The sequence below is a fragment of the Ranitomeya imitator genome, chromosome 4, assembly GCF_032444005.1.
Source record: "Ranitomeya imitator isolate aRanImi1 chromosome 4, aRanImi1.pri, whole genome shotgun sequence".
NCBI lineage: Eukaryota > Metazoa > Chordata > Amphibia > Anura > Dendrobatidae > Ranitomeya > Ranitomeya imitator.
In genome coordinates, this window is record NC_091285.1 from 640,076,064 (window position 1) to 640,095,736 (window position 19,673).

The following is a 19,673-nucleotide window of genomic DNA, read 5'->3' on the forward strand; positions in this document are numbered from 1 at the left end:
CTCGGCAGTGTTCTTGTCACAGGTACTCCCTCGTGCCAAGCCTGGTTTCAGCACCGTCAGCTGTTTCCGGGTTGTGTCAAGCTCACTGAGACGCCTATGCTTGCCCCGTCGTGGTGCGGTCGGGTTAGCCAACTCCAGGGTGCCTCCAGTTTAGGAGCTTCCTATGTGGGCTGCGTGAACTGGTAGTCAAGGCTGGTTCTGTAGTGCCAGTAGGCCCAGCTCCCCCTGTAGGACTGTTGGGGTTCGGTAACTGCGGCTGCCTCGCGGCCTAGCTGTTCTCTCCTCTCCTGTGGGCCTTGGGGTCCACCACCTGGTTCCAGCACCGTCAGCTGGTTCCGGGCCGAGCCTTTGGCTTAGGTGCCTCCTCCTGGGTATCCGAGTTCCGCCAACGTCAGGCGGTCCTTGGTAGTGCTTTTAAGCGCGGGCACCTACAGCTTAGTAACCGGGTTCCAGCACCGCCAGCTGGTCCTCGGTCGTGCCATTGGCTCTTGCACACTGGGGCAACGCATCTGGGTTCCAGCACCGCCAGCTGGTTCTCGGCAGTGTTCTTGTCACAGGTACTCCCTCGTGCCAAGCCTGGTTTCAGCACCGTCAGCTGTTTCCGGGTTGTGTCAAGCTCACTAAGACGCCTATGCTTGCCCCGTCGTGGTGCAGTCGGGTTAGCCAACTCCAGGGTGCCTCCAGTTTAGGAGCTTCCTATGTGGGCTGCGTGAACTGGTAGTCAAGGCTGGTTCTGTAGTGCCAGTAGGCCCAGCTCCCCCTGTAGGACTGTTGGGGTTCGGTAACTGCGGCTGCCTCGCGGCCTAGCTGTTCTCTCCTCTCCTGTGGGCCTTGGGGTCCACCACCTGGTTCCAGCACCGTCAGCTGGTTCCAGGCCGAGCCTTTGGCTTAGGTGCCTCCTCCTGGGTATCTGAGTTCCGCCAACGTCAGGCGGTCCTTGGTAGTGCTTTTAAGCGCGGGCACCTACAGCTTAGTAACCGGGTTCCAGCACCGCCAGCTGGTCCTCGGTCGTGCCATTGGCTCTTGCACACTGGGGCAACGCATCTGGGTTCCAGCACCGCCAGCTGGTTCTCGGCAGTGTTCTTGTCACAGGTACTCCCTCGTGCCAAGCCTGGTTTCAGCACCGTCAGCTGTTTCCGGGTTGTGTCAAGCTCACTGAGACGCCTATGCTTGCCCCGTCGTGGTGCGGTCGGGTTAGCCAACTCCAGGGTGCCTCCAGTTTAGGAGCTTCCTATGTGGGCTGCGTGAACTGGTAGTCAAGGCTGGTTCTGTAGTGCCAGTAGGCCCAGCTCCCCCTGTAGGACTGTTGGGGTTCGGTAACTGCGGCTGCCTCGCGGCCTAGCTGTTCTCTCCTCTCCTGTGGGCCTTGGGGTCCACCACCTGGTTCCAGCACCGTCAGCTGGTTCCGGGCCGAGCCTTTGGCTTAGGTGCCTCCTCCTGGGTATCCGAGTTCCGCCAACGTCAGGCGGTCCTTGGTAGTGCTTTTAAGCGCGGGCACCTACAGCTTAGTAACCGTGTTCCAGCACCGTCAGCTGGTCCTCGGTCGTGCCATTGGCTCTTGCACACTGGGGCAACGCATCTGGGTTCCAGCACCGCCAGCTGGTTCTCGGCAGTGTTCTTGACACAGGTACTCCCTCTTGCCAAGCCTGGTTTCAGCACCGCCAGCTGTTTCCGGGTTGTGTCAAGCTCACTGAGACGCCTATGCTTGCCCCGTCGTGGTGCGGTCGGGTTAGCCAACTCCAGGGTGCCTCCAGTTTAGGAGCTTCCTATGTGGGCTGCGTGAACTGGTAGTCAAGGCTGGTTCTGTAGTGCCAGTAGGCCCAGCTCCCCCTGTAGGACTGTTGGGGTTCGGTAACTGCGGCTGCCTCGCGGCCTAGCTGTTCTCTCCTCTCCTGTGGGCCTTCAGGTCCACCACCTGGTTCCAGCACCGTCAGCTGGTTCTCGGCAGTGTCTTTTGCTCTTGTACCTTCTGCTCCCCATCCTGGTTCCAGTACCGTCAGCTGGTTCCGGGCAGAGCCTTTGGCTTAGGTGCCTCCTTCTGGGTATCCAAGTTCCACCAACGTCAGGTGGTCCTTGGTAGTGCTTTCAGGCACGGGTACCTCCTGCTTAGTAACCAGGTTCCAGTAACGTCAGCTGGTCCTCGGTAGTTCCATTGGCTCTTGGACCTTCGGCTACCCATCCGGGTTCCAGTACCGTCAGCTGGTTCTCGGCAGTGTCTTTTTCTCTTGTACCTTCTGCTCCCCATCCTGGTTCCAGTACCGTCAGCTGGTTCCGGGCAGAGCCTTTGGCTTAGGTGCCTCCTTCTGGGTATCCGAGTTCCACCAACGTCAGGTGGTCCTTGGTAGTGCTTTTTAGCACGGGTACCTCCTGCTTAGTAACCGGGTTCCAGTAACGTCAGCTGGTCCTCGGTAGTTCCATAGGCTCTTGAACCTTCGGGTAGCCATCCGAGTTCCAGTTCCATCAGCTGGTTCTTGGCATTTTCTCAGCCTTCTTGTACCTTCTGCTACATTTCCAAGTTGAAGACCCTAAAGTCGACGACCCGGAAGACCACCCCGATGACGACGACGATGACCCGGAAGACCACCCCGATGACGACGACGACGACGGCGGAGACGATGACGGCTGAGACGACGACGGCGGAGATGACGACACTGGAGACGACGACCCTGGAGACGACGACATGGAAGACCGAGAAGCAGAAGAACAAGAGGCTGCAGAACAAAGAGCAGAAGAACATTAAGCATAAGACTTAATATCAGAGCAAAAGATATTATCTAAATTATATGCAGAAGAAGACTAAGCAGTGTATGGGGGTGAGTCCGTTCCTCCTCGTGGTGCCCCTGGATAAAGCCTGATGCTGCAGGCCAAACTGAACGCGGACAAATGTAACTTTTGTGACTGGCAGAACGGAAGGTGTAATCTTCCAACTTTTATAGATAACAACTACGGGAATGCCTGTCACAAATGAGAATATGATGAAGAAGTAGAATAGGAAGAATAATAACAGTGGAATAAAAAGAATATGTAGAATAGGAAGAATAATAATAGTTGAATAAAATGAATATGAAGAATGTAATAAAAAAAAAAATAGGTAGAAGATGAAGAAGATGAATAAGGTGAAGAAGAAGTTGATGTCAAAGATGCTGATGATGATGAAGATGAAAGTGTGGGAAAAGTAAAAAAAAAAAAGAAAAAAAAAGAAGGGGAAGGGCGTGGAATAGTGAAACATCAATATCTGACAAAATAAAAAAAAATTTACATACTCAATATCTTTTTCACTCCGAACGTCTTAAAAAAAAAAAAAACCATGCTATTCTATTTGATTGGGCTAAACCTCATTGCCTTTAATGTCTCCGCCACCTCCCACAATGAATCCTACATTATTCTTAGTTGTTTTCCTTCATGTAGAATGAACCTACAAGGCAAGAAAGGGTTTATTTTAATTCCGATATTTTGGTCCCATTGACTTGCATTGGGATCGGGTATCGGTATCGGCGATATCCGATATTTTTTGAATATCGGCCGATCCTATCCGATACCGATACTTTCCGATATCGGAAGGTATCGCTCAACACTAGTAAGGAGGCATGGGGATTTATTATAAGCAGCACATGTTGTGGTTTATGTAGAGGTGGTGGAATGTGAGGAGGGTCCTGGAAAAGCAGTAAAGTAAAGAAGTTTCTGTGCTTTATTTTACAGGGACGAATTATGGATGGAATAAGATGTCATTGAAGTCTGGACCGAATGGAAAGGAAAATAGAAAATGAACGACAACAATCAGTAAAAAAAATCGCCCTTGAGAACCTGTACAGTACATCTGGGCCGGTGTTAGGGGCAGGCAAACTAGGCCCCCACTCCCCCAGGGGCCCCCAGCCAGTGGTGTGCCGCTAATGGGGGCACACCACAAGGCCACTATGGGGCCCGTTATTCAGGGGGACCTGGTGCCACAGTCAGGTAGACCAACAAAAATGTTGTCTACAACTGCCAGGAAAATTGTTCTGGATGCAAAGAAAAACCCACAAATAACATCAGCTAAAATACAGGACTCTCTGAAAACTAGTGATTTGGCTGTTTCAAGATGCATAATAAGGAGGCACTTGAAGAAAAATGGGCTGCATGGTCAAGTCGCCAGAAGAAAGCCATTACTGGGCAAATGCCACAAAGCATCTCGCCTACAATGCACAAAACAGCACAGATGTAAGCCTCAAAACTTCTGGAACAAGGTATTTCGAGTGATGAGACCAAAATTGAACTTTTTGGCCACAACCATAAACGTCCAGTTTTGGGCACCACATTTAAAATAAGACATCAACAAACTGGAGCAAGTTCAGAGAAGAGCGACCAGAATGGTGACCGGTCTGCAAGCCATGTCCTATGAGGAACGGTAACAGGATTTGGGAATGTTTAGCTTACAAAGAAGAAGACTGAGAGAAGACTTAATAGCTTTCTACAAATATCCCAAGGGCTGTCACATTGTAGACGGATCATCTTTATTCTCATTTGCACAAGGAAAGACTAGAAGCCATGGGATGAAACTGAATGGGAGGAGAGACAGATTAGATATTAGAAAAAACTTTTTGACAGTGAGGGTGATCAATGAGTGGAACAGGCTGCCACGAGAGGTGGTGAGTAGTGATAAGCGAGTGTACTCGTTCAGGGTTGGACTGGGGTGTCTGGGGCCCACCAGGGGAATGTACTCTAGGGGCCCACCCTACAGCTATATGCAAATATCTGTAATTATAGCGGAGCATCAGCTGTAAAACACAGGCGGCTGCTGCACATCTACTGTGCGACCCAATAACTTGGATGTATAATTACGGTAGTTTACATTAATGGGGTTCTTTGGTTGAAACAAATTATCACTGATCCATGGGCTCCACAGGATAGGTGATCGCTTAGATCTGACCATTAGAAACTGCACCGATCGGAAGAATGGGGAAGTTTTATCCCTGACAGGACACTTTTATCCCTATTTTAAAATGCAGCGGCAGGTGGGATGTCTGACCGCAGCTCCATTCATTCTCTTTGGGGCTTCTAGAAAAAAACAAGTGCAGCCACTGAGGGAATGAATGGATCAGTGATCTAGTCGGACATGCCACTCCAGTCTAATGGGGATAAAAAATTCCACATTTTGCTGAATGGGTCCAAGCAGTCAGACCCCACCACCAATCAATACGTTATCAATTATCCTGTGGAGAGGTGATTACTTTTTTTCCACAGGAAACCCCCTGTAAGTGCATCTCCGCCGCTGTGTACAGAGCATTAAAACTCTAATGGAAATAAAGAATCTTCTCCTAATTAATATCAGAGAGAACAAATGACCGCCATACACAACACAATCCACTATACCAAGAACAATATTACCACATACAGGGAAGAAATACCACCACACCATGACCAGACCACATAGTGACCGAATAATACTACAAACAAGGGACAAATACCGCCACACCATGACCAGATCACATATAACCACCACATAGTGACCGAACAATATGACATATTAATGCGGCACGGTTCAGAGGTTAGCACTGCAGCCTTGCAGCGCTGGGGTCCTGGTTTCAAATCCCACCAAGGACCACATCTGCAAGGAGTTTGTATGTTCTCCCAGTGTTTGCGTGGGTTTCCTCCAGGTACTCTGGTTTCCTCCCACATTTACAAAGACATACTGCTAGGGAATCTAGATTGTGAGCCCCATCGGGGACAGTGGCAATAATGTCTGTAAAGCACTGTGAAATTAATAGCGCTATATAAATGAGTAAAAATAAATAAAAATAAATATTACCAGCATATAGAGACCAAATGATACCACATACAAGGAGAAATACTGCCACGCCATTACCAGACCACAAATTACCAACACATAGTGCCCGAATACTACAGTCATGGACAAAAATTTTGAGAATGAGACAAATATTAATTTTTCCAAAGTCTACTGCTTCATTTTTTCTAATGGCAAGTTGCATATAAATAAATAAATAATAATAATCTTTATTTTTATATAGCGCTAACATATTCCGCAGCGCTTTACAGTTTTGCACACATTATCATCACTGTCCCCGATTGGGCTCACAATCTAGAATTCCTATCAGTATGTCTTTGGAATGTGGGAGGAAACCGGAGTGCCCGGAGGAAACCCACGCAAACACGGAGAGAACATACAAACTCTTTGCAGATGTTGTCCTGGGTGGGATTAGAACCCAGGACCCCAGCGCTGCAAGGCTGTAGTGCTAACCACTGCGCCACCGTGCTGCATATACTCTTGAATGTCAGAGTGATCAGCTTAACAGCAATTACTGTACTTGCAAAGTCAATATTTGCCCAGAAAATGAACTTTAACCCCCAAAACACATTTCAACATCATTGCAGTCCTGCCTTAAGAGGAGCAGCTAACATCGTTTTAGTGATTGATCCATTAACACAGGTGTGGGTATTGATGAGGACAGGGCTGGCGATCAATCAGTCATGATTAAGTAAGAATGACATCACTGGACACTTTAAAAGGAGGCTGGTGCTTGGTATCATTGTTTCTCTTCAGTTAACCATGGTTATCTCTAAAGAAACACGTGCAGCCATCATTGCACTGCACAAAAATGGCCTAACAGGGAAGAGTATCGCAGCTACAAAGATTGCACCTCTGTCAACAATCTATCGCATCATCAAGAACTTCAAGGAGAGAGCTTCCATTGTTGTCAAAATGGCTCCAGGGCGCCCAAGAAAGACCAGCAAGCTCCAGGACCGTATCTTAAAACTGTTTCAGCTGCGGGATCGGACTACCAGCAGTGCCGAGCTTGTTCAGGAATGGCAGCAGGCTGGTGTGAGTGCTTCTGTACGCACTGTGAGGCGGAGACTCTTTGAGCAAGGCCTGGTTTCAAGGAGGGCAGCAAAGAAGCCACTTCTCTCCAGAAAAAACATCAGGGACCGACTGATATTCTGCAAAAGGTACAGGAAGTGGACTGCTGAGGACTGGGGCAAAGTCATTTTCTCTGATGAATCCCCTTTTCGATTGTTTGGGACATCTGGAAAACAGCTTATTCAGAGAAGAAGAGGTGAGCGCTACCACCAGTCTTGTCTCATGCCAACTGTAAAGCATCCTGAAACCATTCATGTGTGGGGTTGCTTCTCAGCCAAGGGAATCGGCTCACTCACAGTCTTGTCTAAAAACACAGCTATGAATAAAGAATGGTACCAGAATGTCCTCCAAGAGCAACTTCTCCCAACCGTCCAAGAGCAGTTTGGTGCCCAACAATGCCTTTTCCAGCATGATGGAGCACCTTGCCATAAAGCAAAGGGGATAACTAAATGGCTCATGGAACAAAACATAGAAATTTTGGGTCCATGGCCTGGAAACTCCCCAGATCTTAATCCCATTGAGAACTTGTGGTCAATCATCAAGAGACGGGTGGACAAACAAAAACCAACAAATTCTGGCAAAATGCAAGGATTGATTATGCAAGAATGGACTGCTATCAGTCAGGATTTGGTCCAGAAGTTGATTGAGAGCATGCCAGGGAGAATTGCAGAGGTCTTGAAGAAGAAGGGTCAACACTGCAAATATTGACTTGTTGCATTAACTCATTCTGTCAATATAACCTATTGGTACTCATAATATAATTGCAATTATATTTCTGTATGTGATATAAATATCAGACAAACACTAATAAAAACCAGAGGGCAGCAGATCATGTGAAAATATAATTTTGGTGTCATTCTCAAAAATTTTGACCATGACTGTACAATATTGATTATGAATACAAACCACAATACTAACAGCACTGTTATTACCACCAGTGACAATATACACAGTACCTCTGTATATAGTGTCAGTGTACAGGTAATACAGTGATCACAGGTGACATTATACACAGGAGATCTGTATATAGTGTCAGTGTACAGGTAATACAATGACCACCAGTGACATTATACACAGGAGCTCTGTATATGGTGTATAGAGTACAGGTAATACAGGGATCACCGGTGACATTATACACAGGAGCTCTGTATACAGTGTCAGTGTACAGGTAATACAGTGACATTATACACAGGAACGAACTCTGTATATAGTAGATAGTGTACAGGTAATACAGTGATCACCAGTGACATTATACACAGGAGCTCTGTATATAGTGTCAGTGTACAGGTAATACAGTGATCACAGGTGACATTATACACAATATATCTGTATATAGTGTCAGTGTACAGGTAATATAGTGATCACCAATGACATTATACACAGGAGCTCTGTATATGGTGTATAGTGTACAGGTAATACAGGGGTCACCCGTGACATTATACACAGGAGCTCTGTATATGATGTATAGTGTACAAGTAATACAGGGATCACCGGTGACATTATACACAAGAGCTCTGTATATAGTGTCAGTGTACACATAATACAGTGATCACCAGTGACATTATACAAAGCAGCTCTGTACACAGTATACAGTATATAATGTAAGTGTACAAGCAACACACTGACTCACCGAGGACATTTGTAGTTGAAGTCTTTTTTTCTTCATCCAGTGCAGACCGCCATTACTTCTTCCAGGAAAGACTCATCTCTGCAGAAAATAACACAGTTAGCTATAGCTGATCGTTTCCAGAGCACATTCCCCACTATTTTCCTCGACTTCTATGCTATGTCAGATGAAGAAAAAAAAAGACATAGTGCTACCCTGCACAGTAGCAGGACCCCCTTTTGTTCTCCCTATGGAAGACAGTAAGCTCAAAAATAAATTACAGCAGTAATAATGTCCCCTGATTGGCCCCTACAGTAATTATGTCCCCAGTTGCCACCTTAAGCAATAATGTATGTTCCTCATCCTGACCTCAATACAGTAATTATGTCACCCCTTTATTTAATAAGGTGCCAGATCCTTGGCCCCTTTATTTAATGTCTCCATCTTGGACCCGAATGTCCACCTTAATAAGGTCCCTATCCTGGGCCCCTTTCAGTAATAATGTCCTCATCCTGGGCCCCTTTATTTAATGTACCCTCCCTGGGCCCCTATGTCCGTCCCTATGGCCACTACCTTGCACAACTACAGAGGGGGGATTCTTCTCACATTCTTGCGCTCCCCGGGATCCTCTTGTGGCTTCATATTCGGCGTGGTCGTTACAATGGCTGCCGACTGCAGCTGTGACAGGGCGCTCTGCTCTGTAACAGGCCGTGCGCTGACATCGCATAGCAGTTACATTGAAAGGCTGCCGGCCTATCAAAGGCTGCAGGAGTTAACAAAACTGCTATGTGACTTCAACACATGGCCTGTCACAGAGCGGAGCGCCCTGTCACAGCTGCAGCCGGCATTCATCTTGATGTGCGTCGTCGCCAGGGTCGGCTCCAGGTTTTCATGGGCTTTGGGCAAAAGAGTATCAGTGGGCCCCTTTAACACATGCCACGATTCCCGATGCACAGATAAAAAAAAAAAACAGATCTAGTGCAATATATAGGCACCACACAGTGCGCCATACAGTATTATGGGCAACCACATAGTGCTCCATACAGTATTATGGGCAACCACATCGTGCTCCATACAGTATTAAGGGCAACCATAAAGTGCTCCACACAGTATTAAGGGCACCACATAGTCCGCCATACAGTATTATGGGCAACCACATAGTCCGCCATACAGTATTATGGGCAACCACATAGTCCTCCATACAGTATTATTGGCCCCATATAATGCTCCTCCATACAGTATTATTGGCCCCATATAAAGCTCCTCCATATAGTATTATGGGCACCTCATAGTCCTCCTTATAGTATTATGGCCAACCACATAGTCCTCCATAAAGTATTATGGGCCCCATATAAGGCTCCTCCATACAGAACATCATGGGCCCCCTGCTCCTACATACAGTATTGTGGGCCCCTTGCTCCTCCACACAGTATTATGCCCCCCCCCCAGCTCCTCCACACAGTATTATGGGACCCCACTCCTCCATACAGTATTATGGGACCCCACTCCTCCACACAGTATCATGGGACCCTGCTCCCCCTTACAGTGTTATGCCCCCACGCTCCTCCACACAGTATCATGGGCGCCCTGCGCCTCCACACAGTATTATGGGACCCCCCGCTCCTCCACACAGTATTATGCCCCCCAGCTCCGCCACACAGTATTATGCCCTCCCGCTCCTCCACACAGTATTATTCCCTCCACTCCTCCACACAGTATTATCCCCCCCGCTCCTCCACACAGAAATATGCCCCCCAGCTCCTCCACACAGTATTATGCCCCCCATTCCTCCACACAGTATAATGCCCCCATCTCCTCCACACAGTATTATGCCCCCACTCCTCTACACAGTATTATGCCCCCCACTCCTCCACACAGTATTATCCCCCAATCCTCCACACAGTATTATGCCCCCCCAGCTCCTCCACACAGTATTATACCCCCCACTCCTCCACACAGTATTATGCCCCCACTCCTCTACACAGTATTATGCCCCCCACTCCTCCACACAGTATTATCCCCCAATCCTCCACACAGTATTATGCCCCCCCAGCTCCTCCACACAGTATTGTATTCCCCACTCCTTCACACAGCATTATGCCCCCCCCCCGCTCCTCCATACATTAAAGAAAAAAGTAAAATCCTCACCTTTCCCGTCCGATGCACCCAGCGTCCCTCCGGCTCTGCAATGCTCAGGACAGAGAGGCTGAGCGCGCAGTGATGACGTCATCGCAACCTCTGCCCTAAGACATCGCAGAGTCAGAGGGCGCTGAAGACACTGCAGCTGCCACCGGAACGAGTAGAGGTGAGTATAAGAAGGGGGGCCCGATGCCAGCGCTGGCACCGGGGGGCCCCAAGTGGTGGCGGCGGTCGGCGGCACTCGAAGATTTAAAGGGCCCCCGTCCTTTTTTTTTTTCCTCCTCCTGCTCTCTGAGGCAGGGCCCACCGGGCATTTCACCGGTGTCCCGGTGGGCCAGTCCAACCCTGTACTCGTTGTTCGGGTTTTGAGGAGCATGCTCAGGTGACCGAGTATCAATGACTGCTCAGATTTACAGCTACTAGCCTGCTTGATTACATGTGGGGTTGCCTGGTTGCTAGGGAATCCCCACATGTAATCAAGCAGGCTAGTAGCTGTAAATTATTCAGCTGCCGCGATGAAAACTAAATCTCCAAGCAGTCATAAATACTCGGAGGTCACCCGAGCGTGCTCAGGAAAACCCGAGCAACGAGTACAGTCGCTGATCACTAGTGGTGAGAAGTAGTTCTCCTTCCATGGAAGTTTTCCAACAGAGGCTGGACAGACATTTGTCTGGGATGATTTTGTGAATCCTGCCTTGAGCAGGGGGTTGGACCAGATGACCCAGGAGGTCCCTTCCAACTCTACCATTCTATGATTCTATGTTACATTTGGAGAGAGGTCAACAAGGGCTATGATGAAAGGAACACCATTCCTACTGTAAAGCACGGAGGTGGATTGCTGATGTTTTGGGGATGTGTGAGCTACAAAGGCACAGGAAACTTGGTCAGTGTTGAAAGAAAGATTAATGCAGCCCGTTATCAGCAAATACTGGAGGCAAATTTGCACTAATCAGCCCGGAAGCTGCTCATGGGACCTACTTAGACGTTCCAACATGACAACGATCCAAAACATAAGGCCAAGTCAACCTGTCATTGGATACAGCAGAACAAAGTGAAAGTTCTGGAGTGGCCATCTCAGTCTCCTGACCTCAATATCATTGAGAAACTCTGGGGAGATCTCAAGCGCATAGTTCATGCTAGACAGCCCAGGAATTTACAGAAACTGGAGGCTTTTTGCCAAGAAGAGTTGGCAGCTTTACCATCTGAGAAAATAAAGAACCTCATCCACAGCTACCACAAAAGACTTCAAGCTGTCATTGAAGTTAGAAGGGGCAATAAATGGTATTAAGAATAGGGGAATGTAAACTTTTGATCAGGGTCATTTGGATGTTTTGGGTTGTCATTAGGATTTAAAAAGAGAAAACACAGTAGTTTGACAGTAAATGCCTTCACCCAACCACTGACCATGAGTGGAGAAAACGTTTTGGTGTTATCATTAAAAAAAAGGCCAAGAAAGCAAAAGTTCTGCAGGGGTATGTAAACTTTTGAGCACAACTGTATGTGGGCTGCATTATACTATATGTGAGCTGCATTATATGAAGGACTATAGGATGTGTACTATACTGTATCTACTATATGGGGGCTGCATTATACTGTATGGAGGACTATGGGGAATATGGGGAATGCATTATACTATATGAAGGACTATGAGGTGCATTATACTATGGGGAGTGCATTGTACTATATGTAGGACTATGGGGAGTGCATTGTACTATATTGTTAAATATGCTTATTTTGCACATTTCAGAACTCTTTACCAGATGCGTTACTCTTAAAGAAAAATGTCATCTTTCCCAAAGTTCTGAATGGTAAATGGTGTCTGTCCCTGACATGGAGTATGGTATTAGTCATCCTTGTTAACTCACATACCAGCTGTTCATTTCTTCTGTGTGTCCTCTGAAGTCCATGGAGAATGAAGAAGAGAAGAGGCCCAAGGAGACAGCCCCACGTTACAGCCCCTCCACCTCCTAAGAGCTGTGATTATATATGTGTCCCATAAACCACGTGTTTTCTCTATATGGCGTTGACTTTACTCTGAGCTAAGTATACAGAAATAACTCATGTAATGTCAGCGAGAGGCAATGTGCTCAGTACAGAAATGAGAATAAGAATAATTCAATTAATAATTAACATTTAATAATTCCCCCTTTTGAGGGTGACAGTCATTGATTGGAGCCCTCAAAGTAAATATAATGATTTCCGGGGGGCGTGGCCTAGGCAGCACACAGGAAGGTTGCATGTCACCACATCTCCTGCTCCTAGGCAAGGAAAAACGAATGAATTTGCACCAAGAAATTAACAAGTTGAAACTGCATCATTACTAATAGAAAGGCAAGTAAATTCAACAAGACTGCTCTGGCTCAAACTGCAGCTTACAAGAGGTTACTTTAATCCCTGGAGATCTTCTGGAGAGTACAAGCAAAGAAACATCCTCACAACAAAAAGAAAGAAGTGACTCATCTTCAGGAGACAAGCTAAGGCTACTTTCACACTAGCGTCAGAATCTCCCCGTCGCAATGCATCGGGCAGAGACTCCGACGCTAGCGTTTGACGCACTGCACAATAGGTGCAGCGGATGCATTTCTCCGGCGCATCTGCTGCCCCATTGTGAGGTGCGGGGAGGTGGGGGCGGAGTTCCGGCCACGCATGCGCGGTCGGAAAAAGCAGTCCGTCAGGAGCAAAAAACGTTACTTGTAACGTTTTTTGCTCCCGGCGGTCCGCCACAACATGGCGCAACCGTCGCACGACGGTTGCGACGTGTGGCAAAGCGTCGCAATGCGTCGCTAATGTTAATCTATGGGGCAAAAACGCATCCTGCAAACAACTTTGCAGGATGCGTTTTTTGCCATAAACGACGCATTGCGACATCTGGCAAAAAACACCAGTGTGAAAGTAGCCTAAGGAGGTGAGGGGGACCCTCTGTTGGTCTTATCTGGGATTCAGTGCCCCATGCACCCACTGTCCCCCATCCCCCAAATAATTGCTCTTGACTGTTCGCTCCTGGCCAGTTGTCTGGGAACACCCACAATCTAATGTTCTATCAGGTCTTGCAGTGCCTGATCACCCACTCTGATACCCCTGTGACTGGCTGTGTGTGTATTCCAGTCTATCAGCTCACACATAGTTCCTACCTGCCTCAGAACTTTTCTTGGCAGTCAGTCAGCTGCAAATTGCAGGAGTACATCCACCTCACTGCTTCCTGGGGGCTGCTCTGCTCCAGTGAGATGAAATATAACAGTGACCAAGACAAGGGAGGGAGGAAATCAACAGGGAGCTCTGGAGACAAGGAAGCATTGCTATCTTATTGCTCAGCACCATAGCTGGCAGATCAGCTCATATTGTTTAAAAGTGTGTGAAACAAATCAGCAGCTCATTATACATCAGAGACTTACTGCTACAGACTCTTGACGGGCTCCACAAGAGAGGAAGATAGGCTACTTTAACACTAGCATTTTTTTAAATACGTCGCAATGCGTCGTTTATGGGAAAAAAACGCATCCTGCAAAGTTGTCTGCAGGATGTGTTTTTGCCCCATAGTCTAACATTAGCGTGTGACGGTTGCTCCGTGTTGTGGCGGACCGCCGGGAGCAAAAAACATATAACGTTTGCTGCCAACGGTGCGCCATTTCCGACCGCGCATGCGTGGCCGGAACTCCACCCCCACCTCTCCATACCTCACAATGGGGCAGCGGATGCGCTGGAAAAATTCATCTGCTGCCCCCGTTGTGCGGCGCATTCACTGCTAGCGTCGGTACCTCGGGCTGAGTCCGACGCTAGTGTGAAAGTAGCCATAGTTGAATAATCTTGGAAACTCCATCCTTAAGTGGACAGTTCCCCCCCTCACAACAACAGCACAAGACAGGTATCATTCTAATAAATCAAACAAAGGGAGGAGCAGAAGAGAGACTATTCACATCAACTATAAATCCCCTGCATCTTAAGAAGCACTCCTAGCTGCTATTACATACTTTAAGACACAGACTCTCACAAGCCTAACTCTATATCTTTGAGCGAAAGAAGGGGAAATAGAAAAGTAAAATAACTTGACCACCCTGATTTTTCGTAGCAAGTCTTCTGCCACCATCTACATCTCTTGAGTGGAATAAGATCCCCCCCCTTTTTTTTCCTTTTTTTGTGCAATTCTAATATAGGACCCCAGTTCACTCACATGATTTAATCACTTAGCACTTCTCCCGGTGTAGTTACATTAACCCCTTCCCGACCTTTGACGCCACGTAGGCGTCATGAAAGTCGGTGCCATTCCGACCCATGACGCCTATGCGGCGTCATGGAAAGATCGCGTCCCTGCAGATCGGGTGAAAGGGTTAACTCCCATTTCACCCGATCTGCAGGGACAGGGGGAGTGGTAGTTTAGCCCAGGGGGGGTGGCTTCACCCCCTCGTGGCTACGATCGCTCTGATTGGCTGTTGAAAGTGAAACTGCCAATCAGAGCGATTTGTAATATTTCACCCATTATAACGGGTGAAATATTACAATCCAGCCATGGCCGATGCTGAAATATCATCGGTCATGGCTGGAAATACTAGTGTGCCCCCACCCCACCCCTCCGATCGCCCCCCCACCCCCCCGATCTGTCCGGTACACTGCTCCGGCTCCCCTCCGTCCAGTGCTCCGCTCCCCCCCGTGCTCGTGTCCGCTCCCCCCGTGCTCCAATCACCCCCCCGTGCTCCAATCACCCCCCCTGCACTCCGATCCACCCCCCCCGTGCTCCGTTCAACCCCCCCGTGCTCCATTCCAGCCCCCCCGTGCTCCGTTCCACGCCCCCCGCGCTCCGTTCCACCCCTCCCGCGCTCCGATTCCCCCCCCCGTGCTCCGATCCCCCCCCCGTGGTCCCCCCCCACCCTATCATACTTACCGATCCAGCCGTGGTCCCGTCCGTCTTCTCCCGGGCGCCGCCATCTTCCAAAATGGCGGGCGCATGCGCAGTGCGCCCGCCGAATCTGCCGGCCGGCAGATTCGTTCCAAAGTGCATTTTGATCACTGAGATATAATCTATCTCAGTGATCAAAATAAAAAAAATAATAAATGACCCCCCCCCTTTGTCACCCCCATAGGGACAATAAAAAAATAAAGAATTTTTTTTTTTCCACTAATGTTAGAATAGGGTTAGGGTTAGGGGTAGGGTTAGGGTTAGGGGTAGGGTTAGGGTTAAGGTTAGGGCTAGGGGTAGGGGTAGGGGTAGGGTTAGGGTTAGGGGTAGGGTTAGGGGTAGGGTTAGGGGTAGGGTTAGGGTTAGGGCTAGGGTTAGGGCTAGGGTTAGGGTTAGGAATGTGCACACGTATTCTGGTCCTCTGCGGATTTTTCCGCTGCGGATTTGATAAATCCGCAGTGCTAAACCGCTGCGGATTTATGGCGGATTTACCGCGTTTTTTTCTGCGCATTTCACTGCGGTTTTACAATTGCGATTTTCTATTGGAGCAGTTGTAAAACCGCTGCGGAATCCGCACAAAGAAGTGACATGCTGCGGAATGTAAACCGCTGCGTTTCCGTGCAGTTTTTCCGCAGCATGTGTGCAGCGATTTTTGTTTCCCATAGGTTTACATTGAACTGTACACTCATGGGAAACTGCTGCGGATCCGCAGCGTGTGCACATACCTTTAGAATTAGGCTATGTGCACATGGTGCGGATTTGGCTGAGGATTCGTAGCAGTTTTCCATCACGTTTACAGTACCATGTAAACATATGAAAAACCAAATCCGCTGTGCCCATGGTGCGGAAAATACCGCGCGGGAACGCTGCGTTGTATTTTCCGCAGCATGTCAATTCTTTGTGCAGATTCCGCAGCGTTTTACACCTGTTCCTCAATAGGAATCCGCAGGTGAAATCCGCACAAAAAACACTGGAAATCCGCGGAAAATCCGCAGGTAAAATACAGTGCCTTTTACCCGCAGATTTTTCAAAAATGGTGCGGAAATATCTCACACGAATCCGCAACGTGGGCACATAGCCTTAGGGTTAGGGTTGGAATTAGGGTTGTGGTTATGGTTAGGGGTGTGTTGGGGTTAGGGTTGTGGTTAGGGGTGTGTTGGGGTTAGGGTTGTGATTAGGGTTATGGCTACAGTTGGGATTAGGGTTAGGGGTGTGTTGGGGTTAGTGTTGGAGTTAGAATTGAGGGGTTACCACTGTTTAGGCACATCAGGGGGTCTCCAAACGCAACATGGCGCCACCATTGATTCCAGCCAATCTCGTATTCAAAAAGTCAAATGGTGCTCCCTCACTTCCGAGCCCTGACGTGTGCCCAAACAGTGGTTTACCCCCACATATGGGGTACCAGCATACTCAGGACAAACTGCGCAACAATTACTGGGGTCCAATTTCTCCTGTTACCCTTGTGAATCTAAAAAAATGCTTGCTAAAACATAATTTTTGAGGAAAGAAAAATGATTTTTTATTTTCACGGCTGTGCGTTGTAAACGTCTGTGAAGCACTTGGGGGTTCAAAGTGCTCACCACATATCTAGATAAGTTCCTTGGGGGGTCTAGTTTCTAAAATGGGGTCACTTGTGGGGGGTCTCTACTGTTTAGGCACACCAGGGGCTCTGCAAACGCAACGTGACACCCGCAGACCATTCCATCAAAGTCTGCATTTCAAAAGTCACTACTTCCCTTCTGAGCCCCGACGTGTGCCCAAACAGTGGTTTACCCCCACATATGGGGTATCAGCGTACTCAGGAGAAACTGGACAACAACTTTTGGGGTCCAATTTCTCCTGTAACCCTTGGGAAAATAAAAAATTCTGGGCTAAATAATTATTTTTGAGGAAAGAAAACGTATTTATTATTTTCACGGCTCTGCATTATAAACTTCTATGAAGCACTTGGGGGTTCAAAGTGCTCACCACACATCTAGATAAGTTCCTTTCAGGGTCTAGTTTCCAAAATGGGGTCACTTGTGGGGGGTTTCTACTGTTTAGGCACATCAGGGGCTCTGCAAACGCAACGTGACGCCCGCAGAGCATTCCATCAAAGTCTGCATTTCAAAACGTCACTACTTCAATTCCAAGCCCCGGCATGTGCCCAAACAGTAGTTTCCCCCACATATGGGGTATCACCGTACTCAGGAGAAACTGGACAACAACTTTTGGGGTCAAATTTCTCCTGTTACCCTTGGGAAAATTAAAAAATTCTGGGCTAAATAATTATTTTTGAGGAAAGAAAACGTATTTATTATTTTCACGGCTCTGCATTATAAACTTCTATGAAGCACTTGGGGGTTCAAAGTGCTCACCACACATCTAGATAAGTTCCTTTGGGGGTCTAGTTTCCAAAATGGGGTCACTTGTGGGGGGTTTCTACTGTTAAGCCACATCAGGGGCTCTGCAAACGCAACGTGACGCCCACAGAGCATTCCATCAAAGTCTGCATTTCAAAACGTCACTACTTCACTTCCGAGCCCCGGCATGTGCCCAAACAGTGATTTACCCCCACATATGGGGTATCAGCGTACTCAGGAGAAACTGGACAACAACTTTTGGGGTCAAATTTCTCCTGTTACCCTTGGGAAAATAAAAAATTGCAGGCTAAAAGATCATTTTTGAGAAAATAATTTTTTTTTTTATTTTCATGGCTCTGCGTTATAAACTTCTGTGAAGCACTTGGGGGTTCAAAGTCCTCACCACACATCTAGATTAGTTCCTTTGGGGGTCTAGTTTCCAAAATGGTGTCATTTCTGGGGGATCTCCAATGTTTAAGCACACAGGGGCTCTCCAAACGTGACATGGTGTCCGCTAATGATTGGAGCAAATTTTCCATTTAAAAAGCCAAATGGCGTGCCATCCCTTCCGAGCCCTGCCGTGCGCCCAAACAGTGGTTTACCCCCACATATGGGGTATCAGCGTACTCAGGACAAACTGGACAACAATATTTGGGGTCCAATTTCTCCCATTATCCTTGGCAAAATAGGAAATTCCAGGCTAAAAAATCATTTTTGAGGAAAGAAAAATTATTTTTTATTTTCATGGCTCTGCGTTATAAACTTCTGTGAAGCACCTGGGGGTTTAAAGTGCTCAATATGCATCTAGATAAGTTCCTTGGGGGGTCTAGTTTCCAAAATGGGGTCACTTGTGGGGGAGCTCCAATGTTTAGGCACACAGGGGGCTCTCCAAACGCGACATGGTGTCCGCTAACAATTGGAGCTAATTTTCCATTCAAAAAGTCAAATGGCGCGCCTTCCCTTCCGAGCCCTGCCGTGTGCCCAAACAGTGGTTTACCCCCACATATGAGGTATCGGCGTACTCGGGAGAAATTGCCCAACAAATTTTATGATCCATTTTATCCTACTGCCCATGTGAAAATGAAAAAATTGAGGCGAAAATAATTTTTTTGTGAAAAAAAAGTACTTTTTCATTTTTACAGATCAATTTGTGAAGCACCTGAGGGTTCAAAGTGCTCACTAGGCATCTAAATAAGTTCCTTGGGGGGTCTAGTTTCCAAAATGGGGTCACTTGTGGGGGAGCGCCAATGTTTAGGCACACAGGAGCTATCCAAACGCGACATGGTGTCCGCTAACGATGGAAATAATTTTTCATTCAAAAAGTCAAATGGCGCTCCTTCCCTTCCGAGCCTTACCATGTGCCCAAACAGTGGTTTACCCCCACATGTGAGGTATTGGTGTACTCAGGAGAAATTGCCCAACACATTTTAGGATCCATTTTATCCTGTTGCCCATGTGAAAATGAAAAAATTGAGGCTAAAAGAATTTTTTTGTGAAAAAAAAGTACTTTTTCATTTTTACGGATCAATTTGTGAAGCACCTGGGGGTTCAAAGTGCTCACTATGCATCTAGATAAGTTCCTTGGGGCGTCTAGTTTCCAAAATGGGGTCACTTGTGGGGGAGCTCCAATTTTTAGGCACACGGGGGCTCTCCAAACGTGACATGGTGTCCGCTAAAGAGTGGAGCCAATTTTTGATTCAAAAAGTCAAATGGCGCTCCTTCCCTTCCAAGCCCTGCCGTGCGCCCAAACAGTGGTTTACCCCCACATATGAGGTATCAGCGTACTCAGGACAAATTGGACAACAACTTTCGTGGTTCAGTTTCTCCTTTTACCATTGGGAA

At 47.6% G+C, this 19,673-nt stretch overlaps 1 protein-coding gene across 1 annotated transcript in view; it reads left to right on the top strand.

Annotated features, from left to right (window-relative positions):
* The first annotated feature begins 4,600 nt into the window (after window positions 1-4,600).
* Window positions 4,601-19,673, top strand: part of LOC138677051 (gamma-glutamyl hydrolase-like) — a 77,548-nt gene continuing 62,475 nt past the window's right edge. Inside the window, exon 1 of the mRNA XM_069766871.1 lies at window positions 4,601-4,625. The gene's annotated coding sequence lies outside the window, so the exon portion shown is untranslated. The remainder of the gene's footprint in view (window positions 4,626-19,673) is intronic.